Below are 13,171 nucleotides of genomic sequence, written 5' to 3' on the forward strand. Positions count from 1 at the left end.
AGCATGTACAATTCATACTTACCTGGCAGGGGAGACACCGTGATCACGAAGGTCGGTTCACCCTCGGCGAGGCTCAGCCATTGCACGCCGTGCTTTGCTGACCCGGGCGAATTCCCCAAATGTGGGAATCTCGACTGCACAATTTCTGGTAGTGGGGGACTGCGTTCGCGCTATCCCCTGATTAAGTGTTGAAAACATGCCTATAGTGCTGGAGAGGAGCCCTACGGGCTGCTGCTTACGACCATACCACCCTGGAAACGACCGATCTTGGAATATAAGCAGGGCAAGCGCATAGGCCACGCCCACATGATCAAACCACAGCCCCAATTGCCCGGCTCTCCACTCGGACCCAGGAAGCCTCGGGCCCCCACCGGGGTGCCAGGCCCGACAGCCAGCTAAACCCACGACCCGGCTCTCCATCCGAACCCGGGTACCTTTTGCCCGGCTCTCCACTCGGACCCAGGAAGCCCTGGGCCCCCACCGGGGAGCCAGGCCCGAAGCCAGCTAAACCCACGACCCGGCTCTCCATCCGAACCCGGGCACCCACTCTTAAGCACCTCTCCCCCGGAACCTTCACAATGTAATACCAGGTGCTGTAAGCTTTTCATTAGCGCATTGGCTGCTGCCATCTGCTGTACATGGGCCGTACCGGCCACAGCTGCCTTTGCTTACGGCCATACCACCCTGAAAACGCCCGATCTCGTCCGATCTCGGAAGCTAAGCAGGGTCGGGCCTGGTTAGTACTTGGATGGGAGACCGCCTGGGAATACCAGGTGCTGTAAGCTTTTTCATGTCGGCATACTGAATGAGCAACGGTCATTCATGAATGGGCGATGCAAAACACTGGATCATTGTGCACCACTAACTTTTTGCACCCCAAAGCGCATAGGCCACGCCTTCATCATTAAACCACACCCCCAATCCGACAGGCCCCGCTTTCGACCCGGACACCCGCTCTTAGCCACCCACCCAAGACGCCCTAAACCCAGCCGCGGGAGCACAGAGCCACCTCGGACTGTGAAATAACGCACGTGCTGTGTCGCGGGGCTGCCCACGCCAAGTGTGTGCGTGCACGCGCGCCGTCAAGCGCTTGACCGGCGCGGCTAGAGGCTTCGCTGGCCACCGTGGCGAGCGGGTAGAATTACTCGGGTCTCTCTTCATGACGAATAAGCCTTTCGCCTTTTACTAAAGACTTCCGTGGAGAGGGACGTTGATGAGTTATGGCTATTTTTGGAAGGCCTTGCCCATCGGACAAGGCCAGCTCAGCTGTTGAAGAAAATGACAGGGAGCACAGTGGTGCGCTTGGTTGTCTGAGTGCAAATAGGTGTGAGCGCTTTAACTAATAGTATATATCGAAGGTTTTCAAAATGTGTCAAAGTGTTAAGATCTACTAGCTCACATACTGCCACTGTGTCTTGTTATGTGTGCTTAAGACATGGCTGTTGGGTACCGCAAAGAGGCCATTGTTACGCCCACGTGGAGGGGACTAGTCGTTGTCTGACCGGCAGAGGACTGGTATGTGGATGAGTGCTTTCCTCTATGGCCAGCATGTACAATTCATACTTACCTGGCAGGGGAGACACCATGATCACGAAGGTCGGTTCACCCTCGGCGAGGCTCAGCCATTGCACGCCGTGCTTTGCTGACCCGGGCGAATTCCCCAAATGTGGGAATCTCGACTGCACAATTTCTGGTAGTGGGGGACTGCGTTCGCGCTCTCCCCTGATTAAGTGTTGAAAACATGCGTATAGTGCTGGAGAGGAGCCCTACGGGCTGCTGCTTACGACCATACCACCCTGGAAACGACCGATCTTGGAATATAAGCAGGGCAAGCGCATAGGCCACGCCCACATGATCAAACCACAGCCCCAATTGCCCGGCTCTCCACTCGGACCCAGGAAGCCTCGGGCCCCCACCGGGGTGCCAGGCCCGACAGCCAGCTAAACCCACGACCCGGCTCTCCATCCGAACCCGGGTACCTTTTGCCCGGCTCTCCACTCGGACCCAGGAAGCCCTGGGCCCCCACCGGGGTGCCAGGCCCGAAGCCAGCTAAACCCACGACCCGGCTCTCCATCCGAACCCGGGCACCCACTCTTAAGCACCCCTCCCCCGGAACCTTCACAATGTAATACCAGGTGCTGAAAGCTTTTCATTAGCGCATTGGCTGCTGCCATCTGCTGTACATGGGCCGTACCGGCCACAGCTGCCTTTGCTTACGGCCATACCACCCTGAACACGCCCGATCTCGTCCGATCTCGGAAGCTAAGCAGGGTCGGGTCTGGTTAGTACTTGGATGGGAGACCGCCTGGGAATACCAGGTGCTGTAAGCTTTTTCATGTCGGCATACTGAATGAGCAACGGTCATTCATGAATGGGCGATGCAAAACACTGGATCATTGTGCACCACTAACTTTTTGCACCCCAAAGCGCATAGGCCACGCCTTCATCATTAAACCACACCCCCAATCCGACAGGCCCCGCTTTCGACCCGGACACCCGCTCTTAGCCACCCACCCAAGACGCCCTAAACCCAGCCGCGGGAGCACAGAGCCACCTCGGACTGTGAAATAACGCACGTGCTGTGTCGCGGGGCTGCCCACGCCAAGTGTGTGCGTGCACGCGCGCCGTCAAGCGCTTGACCGGCGCGGCTAGAGGCTTCGCTGGCCGCCGTGGCGAGCGGGTAGAATTACTCGGGTCTCTCTTCATGACGAATAAGCCTTTCGCCTTTTACTAAAGACTTCCGTGGAGAGGGATGTTGATGAGTTATGGCTATTTTTGGAAGGCCTTGCCCATCGGACAAGGCCAGCTCAGCTGTTGAAGAAAATGACAGGGAGCACAGTGGTGCGCTTGGTTGTCTGAGTGCAAATAGGTGTGAGCGCTTTAACTAATAGTATATATCGAAGGTTTTCAAAATGTGTCAAAGTGTTAAGATCTACTAGCTCACATACTGCCACTGTGTCTTGTTATGTGTGCTTAAGACATGGCTGTTGGGTACCGCAAAGAGGCCATTGTTACGCCCACGTGGAGGGGACTAGTCGTTGTCTGACTGGCAGGGGACTGGTATGTGGATGAGTGCTTTCCTCTATGGCCAGCATGTACAATTCATACTTACCTGGCAGGGGAGACACCATGATCACGAAGGTCGGTTCACCCTCGGCGAGGCTCAGCCATTGCACGCCGTGCTTTGCTGACCCGGGCGAATTCCCCAAATGTGGGAATCTCGACTGCACAATTTCTGGTAGTGGGGGACTGCGTTCGCGCTCTCCCCTGATTAAGTGTTGAAAACATGCGTATAGTGCTGGAGAGGAGCCCTACGGGCTGCTGCTTACGACCATACCACCCTGGAAACGACCGATCTTGGAATATAAGCAGGGCAAGCGCATAGGCCACGCCCACATGATCAAACCACAGCCCCAATTGCCCGGCTCTCCACTCGGACCCAGGAAGCCTCGGGCCCCCACCGGGGTGCCAGGCCCGACAGCCAGCTAAACCCACGACCCGGCTCTCCATCCGAACCCGGGTACCTTTTGCCCGGCTCTCCACTCGGACCCAGGAAGCCCTGGGCCCCCACCGGGGTGCCAGGCCCGAAGCCAGCTAAACCCACGACCCGGCTCTCCATCCGAACCCGGGCACCCAGTCTTAAGCACCCCTCCCCCGGAACCTTCACAATGTAATACCAGGTGCTGTAAGCTTTTCATTAGCGCATTGGCTTCTGCCATCTGCTGTACATGGGCCGTACCGGCCACAGCTGCCTTTGCTTACGGCCATACCACCCTGAACACGCCCGATCTCGTCCGATCTCGGAAGCTAAGCAGGGTCGGGCCTGGTTAGTACTTGGATGGGAGACCGCCTGGGAATACCAGGTGCTGTAAGCTTTTTCATGTCGGCATACTGAATGAGCAACGGTCATTCATGAATGGGCGATGCAAAACACTGGATCATTGTGCACCACTAACTTTTTGCACCCCAAAGCGCATAGGCCACGCCTTCATCATTAAACCACACCCCCAATCCGACAGGCCCCGCTTTCGACCCGGACACCCGCTCTTAGCCACCCACCCAAGACGCCCTAAACCCAGCCGCGGGAGCACAGAGCCACCTCGGACTGTGAAATAACGCACGTGCTGTGTCGCGGGGCTGCCCACGCCAAGTGTGTGCGTGCACGCGCGCCGTCAAGCGCTTGACCGGCGCGGCTAGAGGCTTCGCTGGCCACCGTGGCGAGCGGGTAGAATTACTCGGGTCTCTCTTCATGACGAATAAGCCTTTCGCCTTTTACTAAAGACTTCCGTGGAGAGGGACGTTGATGAGTTATGGCTATTTTTGGAAGGCCTTGCCCATCGGACAAGGCCAGCTCAGCTGTTGAAGAAAATGACAGGGAGCACAGTGGTGCGCTTGGTTGTCTGAGTGCAAATAGGTGTGAGCGCTTTAACTAATAGTATATATCGAAGGTTTTCAAAATGTGTCAAAGTGTTAAGATCTACTAGCTCACATACTGCCACTGTGTCTTGTTATGTGTGCTTAAGACATGGCTGTTGGGTACCGCAAAGAGGCCATTGTTACGCCCACGTGGAGGGGACTAGTCGTTGTCTGACCGGCAGAGGACTGGTATGTGGATGAGTGCTTTCCTCTATGGCCAGCATGTACAATTCATACTTACCTGGCAGGGGAGACACCATGATCACGAAGGTCGGTTCACCCTCGGCGAGGCTCAGCCATTGCACGCCGTGCTTTGCTGACCCGGGCGAATTCCCCAAATGTGGGAATCTCGACTGCACAATTTCTGGTAGTGGGGGACTGCGTTCGCGCTCTCCCCTGATTAAGTGTTGAAAACATGCGTATAGTGCTGGAGAGGAGCCCTACGGGCTGCTGCTTACGACCATACCACCCTGGAAACGACCGATCTTGGAATATAAGCAGGGCAAGCGCATAGGCCACGCCCACATGATCAAACCACAGCCCCAATTGCCCGGCTCTCCACTCGGACCCAGGAAGCCTCGGGCCCCCACCGGGGTGCCAGGCCCGACAGCCAGCTAAACCCACGACCCGGCTCTCCATCCGAACCCGGGTACCTTTTGCCCGGCTCTCCACTCGGACCCAGGAAGCCCTGGGCCCCCACCGGGGTGCCAGGCCCGAAGCCAGCTAAACCCACGACCCGGCTCTCCATCCGAACCCGGGCACCCACTCTTAAGCACCCCTCCCCCGGAACCTTCACAATGTAATACCAGGTGCTGAAAGCTTTTCATTAGCGCATTGGCTGCTGCCATCTGCTGTACATGGGCCGTACCGGCCACAGCTGCCTTTGCTTACGGCCATACCACCCTGAACACGCCCGATCTCGTCCGATCTCGGAAGCTAAGCAGGGTCGGGTCTGGTTAGTACTTGGATGGGAGACCGCCTGGGAATACCAGGTGCTGTAAGCTTTTTCATGTCGGCATACTGAATGAGCAACGGTCATTCATGAATGGGCGATGCAAAACACTGGATCATTGTGCACCACTAACTTTTTGCACCCCAAAGCGCATAGGCCACGCCTTCATCATTAAACCACACCCCCAATCCGACAGGCCCCGCTTTCGACCCGGACACCCGCTCTTAGCCACCCACCCAAGACGCCCTAAACCCAGCCGCGGGAGCACAGAGCCACCTCGGACTGTGAAATAACGCACGTGCTGTGTCGCGGGGCTGCCCACGCCAAGTGTGTGCGTGCACGCGCGCCGTCAAGCGCTTGACCGGCGCGGCTAGAGGCTTCGCTGGCCGCCGTGGCGAGCGGGTAGAATTACTCGGGTCTCTCTTCATGACGAATAAGCCTTTCGCCTTTTACTAAAGACTTCCGTGGAGAGGGATGTTGATGAGTTATGGCTATTTTTGGAAGGCCTTGCCCATCGGACAAGGCCAGCTCAGCTGTTGAAGAAAATGACAGGGAGCACAGTGGTGCGCTTGGTTGTCTGAGTGCAAATAGGTGTGAGCGCTTTAACTAATAGTATATATCGAAGGTTTTCAAAATGTGTCAAAGTGTTAAGATCTACTAGCTCACATACTGCCACTGTGTCTTGTTATGTGTGCTTAAGACATGGCTGTTGGGTACCGCAAAGAGGCCATTGTTACGCCCACGTGGAGGGGACTAGTCGTTGTCTGACTGGCAGGGGACTGGTATGTGGATGAGTGCTTTCCTCTATGGCCAGCATGTACAATTCATACTTACCTGGCAGGGGAGACACCATGATCACGAAGGTCGGTTCACCCTCGGCGAGGCTCAGCCATTGCACGCCGTGCTTTGCTGACCCGGGCGAATTCCCCAAATGTGGGAATCTCGACTGCACAATTTCTGGTAGTGGGGGACTGCGTTCGCGCTCTCCCCTGATTAAGTGTTGAAAACATGCGTATAGTGCTGGAGAGGAGCCCTACGGGCTGCTGCTTACGACCATACCACCCTGGAAACGACCGATCTTGGAATATAAGCAGGGCAAGCGCATAGGCCACGCCCACATGATCAAACCACAGCCCCAATTGCCCGGCTCTCCACTCGGACCCAGGAAGCCTCGGGCCCCCACCGGGGTGCCAGGCCCGACAGCCAGCTAAACCCACGACCCGGCTCTCCATCCGAACCCGGGTACCTTTTGCCCGGCTCTCCACTCGGACCCAGGAAGCCCTGGGCCCCCACCGGGGTGCCAGGCCCGAAGCCAGCTAAACCCACGACCCGGCTCTCCATCCGAACCCGGGCACCCACTCTTAAGCACCCCTCCCCCGGAACCTTCACAATGTAATACCAGGTGCTGAAAGCTTTTCATTAGCGCATTGGCTGCTGCCATCTGCTGTACATGGGCCGTACCGGCCACAGCTGCCTTTGCTTACGGCCATACCACCCTGAACACGCCCGATCTCGTCCGATCTCGGAAGCTAAGCAGGGTCGGGTCTGGTTAGTACTTGGATGGGAGACCGCCTGGGAATACCAGGTGCTGTAAGCTTTTTCATGTCGGCATACTGAATGAGCAACGGTCATTCATGAATGGGCGATGCAAAACACTGGATCATTGTGCACCACTAACTTTTTGCACCCCAAAGCGCATAGGCCACGCCTTCATCATTAAACCACACCCCCAATCCGACAGGCCCCGCTTTCGACCCGGACACCCGCTCTTAGCCACCCACCCAAGACGCCCTAAACCCAGCCGCGGGAGCACAGAGCCACCTCGGACTGTGAAATAACGCACGTGCTGTGTCGCGGGGCTGCCCACGCCAAGTGTGTGCGTGCACGCGCGCCGTCAAGCGCTTGACCGGCGCGGCTAGAGGCTTCGCTGGCCGCCGTGGCGAGCGGGTAGAATTACTCGGGTCTCTCTTCATGACGAATAAGCCTTTCGCCTTTTACTAAAGACTTCCGTGGAGAGGGATGTTGATGAGTTATGGCTATTTTTGGAAGGCCTTGCCCATCGGACAAGGCCAGCTCAGCTGTTGAAGAAAATGACAGGGAGCACAGTGGTGCGCTTGGTTGTCTGAGTGCAAATAGGTGTGAGCGCTTTAACTAATAGTATATATCGAAGGTTTTCAAAATGTGTCAAAGTGTTAAGATCTACTAGCTCACATACTGCCACTGTGTCTTGTTATGTGTGCTTAAGACATGGCTGTTGGGTACCGCAAAGAGGCCATTGTTACGCCCACGTGGAGGGGACTAGTCGTTGTCTGACCGGCAGGGACTGGTATGTGGATGAGTGCTTTCCTCTATGGCCAGCATGTACAATTCATACTTACCTGGCAGGGGAGACACCATGATCACGAAGGTCGGTTCACCCTCGGCGAGGCTCAGCCATTGCACGCCGTTCTTTGCTGACCCGGGCGAATTCCCCAAATGTGGGAATCTCGACTGCACAATTTCTGGTAGTGGGGGACTGCGTTTGCGCTCTCCCCTGATTAAGTGTTGAAAACATGCGTATAGTGCTGGAGAGGAGCCCTACGGGCTGCTGCTTACGACCATACCACCCTGGAAACGACCGATCTTGGAATATAAGCAGGGCAAGCGCATAGGCCACGCCCACATGATCAAACCACAGCCCCAATTGCCCGGCTCTCCACTCGGACCCAGGAAGCCTCGGGCCCCCACCGGGGTGCCAGGCCCGACAGCCAGCTAAACCCACGACCCGGCTCTCCATCCGAACCCGGGTACCTTTTGCCCGGCTCTCCACTCGGACCCAGGAAGCCCTGGGCCCCCACCGGGGTGCCAGGCCCGAAGCCAGCTAAACCCACGACCCGGCTCTCCATCCGAACCCGGGCACCCACTCTTAAGCACCCCTCCCCCGGAACCTTCACAATGTAATACCAGGTGCTGTAAGCTTTTCATTAGCGCATTGGCTGCTGCCATCTGCTGTACATGGGCCGTACCGGCCACAGCTGCCTTTGCTTACGACCATACCACCCTGAACACGCCCGATCTCGTCCGATCTCGGAAGCTAAGCAGGGTCGGGCCTGGTTAGTACTTGGATGGGAGACCGCCTGGGAATACCAGTTGCTGTAAGCTTTTTCATGTCGGCATACTGAAAGAGCAACGGTCATTCATGAATGGGCGATGCAAAACACTGGATCATTGTGCACCACTAACTTTTTGCACCCCAAAGCGCATAGGCCACGCCTTCATCATTAAACCACACCCCCAATCCGACAGGCCCCGCTTTCGACCCGGACACCCGCTCTTAGCCACCCACCCAAGACGCCCTAAACCCAGCCGCGGGAGCACAGAGCCACCTCGGACTGTGAAATAACGCACGTGCTGTGTTGCGGGGCTGCCCACGCCAAGTGTGTGCGTGCACGCGCGCCGTCAAGCGCTTGACCGGCGCGGCTAGAGGCTTCGCTGGCCGCCGTGGTGAGCGGGTAGAATTACTCGGGTCTCTCTTCATGACGAATAAGCCTTTCGCCTTTTACTAAAGACTTCCGTGGAGAGGGACGTTGATGAGTTATGGCTATTTTTGGAAGGCCTTGCCCATCGGACAAGGCCAGCTCAGCTGTTGAAGAAAATGACAGGGAGCACAGTGGTGCGCTTGGTTGTCTGAGTGCAAATAGGTGTGAGCGCTTTAACTAATAGTATATATCGAAGGTTTTCAAAATGTGTCAAAGTGTTAAGATCTACTAGCTCACATACTGCCACTGTGTCTTGTTATGTGTGCTTAAGACATGGCTGTTGGGTACCGCAAAGAGGCCATTGTTACGCCCACGTGGAGGGGACTAGTCGTTGTCTGACCGGCAGAGGACTGGTATGTGGATGAGTGCTTTCCTCTATGGCCAGCATGTACAATTCATACTTACCTGGCAGGGGAGACACCATGATCACGAAGGTAGGTTCACCCTCGGCGAGGCTCAGCCATTGCACGCCGTGCTTTGCTGACCCGGGCGAATTCCCCAAATGTGGGAATCTCGACTGCACAATTTCTGGTAGTGGGGGACTGCGTTCGCGCTCTCCCCTGATTAAGTGTTGAAAACATGCGTATAGTGCTGGAGAGGAGCCCTACGGGCTGCTGCTTACGACCATACCACCCTGGAAACGACCGATCTTGGAATATAAGCAGGGCAAGCGCATAGGCCACGCCCACATGATCAAACCACAGCCCCAATTGCCCGGCTCTCCACTCGGACCCAGGAAGCCTCGGGCCCCCACCGGGGTGCCAGGCCCGACAGCCAGCTAAACCCACGACCCGGCTCTCCATCCGAACCCGGGTACCTTTTGCCCGGCTCTCCACTCGGACCCAGGAAGCCCTGGGCCCCCACCGGGGTGCCAGGCCCGAAGCCAGCTAAACCCACGACCCGGCTCTCCATCCGAACCCGGGCACCCACTCTTAAGCACCCCTCCCCCGGAACCTTCACAATGTAATACCAGGTGCTGTAAGCTTTTCATTAGCGCATTGGCTGCTGCCATCTGCTGTACATGGGCCGTACCGGCCACAGCTGCCTTTGCTTACGACCATACCACCCTGAACACGCCCGATCTCGTCCGATCTCGGAAGCTAAGCAGGGTCGGGCCTGGTTAGTACTTGGATGGGAGACCGCCTGGGAATACCAGGTGCTGTAAGCTTTTTCATGTCGGCATACTGAAAGAGCAACGGTCATTCATGAATGGGCGATGCAAAACACTGGATCATTGTGCACCACTAACTTTTTGCACCCCAAAGCGCATAGGCCACGCCTTCATCATTAAACCACACCCCCAATCCGACAGGCCCCGCTTTCGACCCGGACACCCGCTCTTAGCCACCCACCCAAGACGCCCTAAACCCAGCCGCGGGAGCACAGAGCCACCTCGGACTGTGAAATAACGCACGTGCTGTGTCGCGGGGCTGCCCACGCCAAGTGTGTGCGTGCACGCGCGCCGTCAAGCGCTTGACCGGCGCGGCTAGAGGCTTCGCTGGCCGCCGTGGTGAGCGGGTAGAATTACTCGGGTCTATCTTCATGACGAATAAGCCTTTCGCCTTTTACTAAAGACTTCCGTGGAGAGGGACGTTGATGAGTTATGGCTATTTTTGGAAGGCCTTGCCCATCGGACAAGGCCAGCTCAGCTGTTGAAGAAAATGACAGGGAGCACAGTGGTGAGCTTGGTTGTCTGAGTGCAAATAGGTGTGAGCGCTTTAACTAATAGTATATATCGAAGGTTTTCAAAATGTGTCAAAGTGTTAAGATCTACTAGCTCACATACTGCCACTGTGTCTTGTTATGTGTGCTTAAGACATGGCTGTTGGGTACCGCAAAGAGGCCATTGTTACGCCCACGTGGAGGGGACTAGTCGTTGTCTGACCGGCAGAGGACTGGTATGTTGATGAGTGCTTTCCTCTATGGCCAGCATGTACAATTCATACTTACCTGGCAGGGGAGACACCATGATCACGAAGGTCGGTTCACCCTCGGCGAGGCTCAGCCATTGCACGCCGTGCTTTGCTGACCCGGGCGAATTCCCCAAATGTGGGAATCTCGACTTTTCAATTTCTGGTAGTGGGGGACTGCGTTCGCGCTCTCCCCTGATTAAGTGTTGAAAACATGCGTATAGTGCTGGAGAGGAGCCCTACGGGCTGCTGCTTACGACCATACCACCCTGGAAACGACCGATCTTGGAATATAAGCAGGGCAAGCGCATAGGCCACGCCCACATGATCAAACCACAGCCCCAATTGCCCGGCTCTCCACTCGGACCCAGGAAGCCTCGGGCCCCCACCGGGGTGCCAGGCCCGACAGCCAGCTAAACCCACGACCCGGCTCTCCATCCGAACCCGGGTACCTTTTGCCCGGCTCTCCACTCGGACCCAGGAAGCCCTGGGCCCCCACCGGGGTGCCAGGCCCGAAGCCAGCTAAACCCACGACCCGGCTCTCCATCCGAACCCGGGCACCCACTCTTAAGCACCCCTCCCCCGGAACCTTCACAATGTAATACCAGGTGCTGTAAGCTTTTCATTAGCGCATTGGCTGCTGCCATCTGCTGTACATGGGCCGTACCGGCCACAGCTGCCTTTGCTTACGGCCATACCACCCTAAACACGCCCGATCTCGTCCGATCTCGGAAGCTAAGCAGGGTCGGGCCTGGTTAGTACTTGGATGGGAGACCGCCTGGTAATACCAGGTGCTGTAAGCTTTTTCATGTCGGCATACTGAATGAGCAACGGTCATTCATGAATGGGCGATGCAAAACACTGGAATATTGTGCACCACTAACTTTTTGCACCCCAAAGCGCATAGGCCACGCCTTCATCATTAAACCACACCCCCAATCCGACAGGCCCCGCTTTCGACCCGGACACCCGCTCTTAGCCACCCACCCAAGACGCCCTAAACCCAGCCGCGGGAGCACAGAGCCACCTCGGACTGTGAAATAACGCACGTGCTGTGTCGCGGGGCTGCCCACGCCAAGTGTGTGCGTGCACGCGCGCCGTCAAGCGCTTGACCGGCGCGGCTAGAGGCTTCGCTGGCCGCCGTGGCGAGCGGGTAGAATTACTCGGGTCTCTCTTCATGACGAATAAGCCTTTCGCCTTTTACTAAAGACTTCCGTGGAGAGGGACGTTGATGAGTTATGGCTATTTTTGGAAGGCCTTGCCCATCGGACAAGGCCAGCTCAGCTGTTGAAGAAAATGACAGGGAGCACAGTGGTGCGCTTGGTTGTCTGAGTGCAAATAGGTGTGAGCGCTTTAACTAATAGTATATATCGAAGTTTTTCAAAATGTGTCAAAGTGTTAAGATCTACTAGCTCACATACTGCCAATGTGTCTTGTTATGTGTGCTTAAGACATGGCTGTTGGGTACCGCAAAGAGGCCATTGTTACGCCCACGTGGAGGGGACTAGTCGTTGTCTGACCGGCAGAGGACTGGTATGTGGATGAGTGCTTTCCTCTATGGCCAGCATGTACAATTCATACTTACCTGGCAGGGGAGACACCATAATCACGAAGGTCGGTTCACCCTCGGCGAGGCTCAGCCTTTGCACGCCGTGCTTTGCTGACCCGGGCGAATTCCCCAAATGTGTGAATCTCGACTGCACAAATTCTGGTAGTGGGGGACTGCGTTCGCGCTCTCCCCTGATTAAGTGTTGAAAACATGCGTATAGTGCTGGAGAGGAGCCCTACGGGCTGCTGCTTACGACCATACCACCCTGGAAACGACCGATCTTGGAATATAAGCAGGGCAAGCGCATAGGCCACGCCCACATGATCAAACCACAGCCCCAATTGCCCGGCTCTCCACTCGGACCCAGGAAGCCTCGGGCCCCCACCGGGGTGCCAGGCCCGACAGCCAGCTAAACTCACGACCCGGCTCTCCATCCGAACCCGGGTACCTTTTGCCCGGCTCTCCACTCGGACCCAGGAAGCCCTGGGCCCCCACCGGGGTGCCAGGCCCGAAGCCAGCTAAACCCACGACCCGGCTCTCCATCCGAACCCGGGCACCCACTCTTAAGCACCCCTCCCCCGGAACCTTCACAATGTAATACCAGGTGCTGTAAGCTTTTCATTAGCGCATTGGCTGCTGCCAACTGCTGTACATGGGCCGTACCGGCCACAGCTGCCTTTGCTTACGGCCATACCACCCTGAACACGCCCGATCTCGTCCGATCTCGGAAGCTAAGCAGGGTCGGGCCTGGTTATTACTTGGATGGGAGACCGCCTGGGCATACCAGGTGCTGTAAGCTTTTTCATGTCGGCATACTGAATGAGCA

The sequence above is a fragment of the Protomyctophum bolini genome (assembly GCF_963924005.1).
Source record: "Protomyctophum bolini genome assembly, chromosome: 24".
Lineage (NCBI taxonomy): Eukaryota > Metazoa > Chordata > Actinopteri > Myctophiformes > Myctophidae > Protomyctophum > Protomyctophum bolini.